We start from the raw sequence: 2,477 nt of genomic DNA on the forward strand, positions 1-2,477 counted from the left end.
TCCTCTCTGTGGACTGGCTGCTCTAATTGGGGTCATCGTCCTCAAGGCCTGGTGGGCCAGGATGTGCTCCAGTCTCTCCTCCTCCCCCATCATCTACTGCTGTGTGCTCCAATCAGATATGTCCCTCTCCGGGAACTGCGGATTCAGTGCCGTCCTTTGAAATAAATTATTCTGAGTGGAGGGGCAGGCCCTATTTCATTCTTATGCAAATGGTAGCCACCACCATTTCCTAAAGAGAGTTTCAGCCATTTGTCAAAGAAATATTTGTTGCTGGATAGCTTTACATGTGGGTCCTCCATTCTGCTCCTTTGGTCTACATATCTAGGGCATATCTGTACTAGTACCATATTTTGGCTGCTGGGGCTATGTAGTAGGTTTTGTACTGTGTTCATCTGTCAGTTGGTGTGTAGGTTTTTCATCTCTTTAAAGAATAATGCTGGAATCAAGATCAGAATTGCTTATGTTTGTAGAGTGCTTTGGGTAGTATTGACATTTTCACAATGTTGTCTTCCTATCCATGAGCATGATATATTCTTCCATTTATCTAGGTCTCTTTAGGTTTCTTGTAGTAGTACTTTGTCGGTTTATTTTTACAGGTCTTTTGTTACTCTGGTTAGCTTTATTCCTAAATATTTAATCTTTTGCAAGGCTAATGTAAATGCTATTTCTGAATTCCCTTATATAACACTGTTTGTTAGCATGAAGAAATCTATCTGGTTTTTATATGTCAATCTTGTATCCTGTCACTTTACTAAATCTTTCCATTAATTCTACCAATTTTCTTGCACAGCCTCAGGATTTCCTATGTATAGGATATCATTTGTCAGTAGAGATAATTTTACTTCTTCTTGGCCAATTTGAAGGCATTCAATTTTCTTTTCTTGTCTAATAGCTCTGGCTAAGACTTCCAGCATGATATTGAATAGGAATGATACATCCTTTTCTGGTTGCATTTGAAAGAGTAATATAATTGGTTGGCTTTGTTTATATACTCTATATTATGTTGATGAATTCTCCTTTTATTCCTATTTTGTTGATTATTTTAAAATTAAGAATAGATGGTTGTTGAATTTTGTCAAATGTCTTTTCTATATCAGTTTATCTCATTATGTGGTTCATTTCTTTAGTTTTCGCTATGTGATGGATTACATTAGAAAAATATTGAAACCCTATTTGGTCATAATACATTATTTTGGGTCTATTATTTATGGATATAGCTAGCATTTTGTTGAACATTTTTTGCAGCTATGCTCATGAAGGATATTGTTCTATAATTTTCTTTATTAGTGATGCCTCTGCTTGGTTTTGATATCAGAGTATTGTGTACTTCATAGAATAAAATTGAAAGGGGCCTATACTTTTCTATGTTCTATAATATTTTCAGTAGAATTACTTCCTGCTTTTCTATGAATGTTTGGTAGACTCTAATAGTGAAACTGTCAGAGGTGGGACTTTTGTGGTTGTTGTTGTTGAGCGTTTTTAATCACTCAATCAATTTCTTCACTTGTCATGGGTCTGTTAAGGTTTTTTGCTTCAGGTGGTGTTTGCTTAGGTAGGTAGTGTGTTTCTAGAAATTTGCCCATTTCTCCCATTGTTCTTGTTAGGTGCAGTTGAGTCTTTTCTGACTCATAATGATCCTATGTCGAACAGAATGAAACACTGCTTGTCCTGTGTCATCCTCACAGTTTTCACTATATTTTAGCACAATGTCAATCCATCCTATTGTGGGGCTTCCTCTTTTTTGTTGCCCTTACAGTTTACCAAAAATGATGTCCTTTTCCAGGATTGGTCTCCCCTGGTAAAATGAGATTAAAAAAAAATCATGATACTAAGTGTTGCCATCTTTGCTTCTAAGGAACATTCTGGTTGCCCTTCCAAGACAAATTGGTTTATACTTTTGGCAGTCCATGGTACATTCAATATTCTTTGCTACCACCATAATTCAAACAAAGCAATTCCCCTTTGGTCATCCTTGTTCAAGGTCCAACTTTGACATGCATATGTAATGATTGAAAAGAGTATATTTTGCATCAGGCACACCTTAGTGACATCATAGCTTTTGAACGCCTTAAAAAGCATTTGTGCAGCACATTTACCCCCATATACTGCATCATTTGATTCCTTGATTGCTGATTCTATGGCATTGATTAGGAGCCACACAATATGAAAACCTGTCAAGTTGTCAAACGTCAGTCTTTTCACTATATATCATGATGTTACCTATTATTACAGTTGTGAGGATTTTGGTTTTCTTTACATTAAGTTGTGATCCGTATTGAAGGATTAAATATTTTATCCTCATGAGGAAGGTTTAGTATAAAAACAGCCAATGCACATTGGGTCTCCACTCAAGTACTCCCTAAATGCAAGAGCACTTTGTTCTATTAAATTGGCATTCCATGATGCACACCTTCCTGACACAATTGCCGAAGACAAAACAGGTGCATAAGCAAATGTAGTGAAGAAAGCTGGTGGTG

This window comes from Echinops telfairi, unplaced genomic scaffold (assembly GCF_000313985.2).
Source record: "Echinops telfairi isolate 266 unplaced genomic scaffold, ASM31398v2 ScPeMD7_3509;HRSCAF=4178, whole genome shotgun sequence".
Lineage (NCBI taxonomy): Eukaryota > Metazoa > Chordata > Mammalia > Afrosoricida > Tenrecidae > Echinops > Echinops telfairi.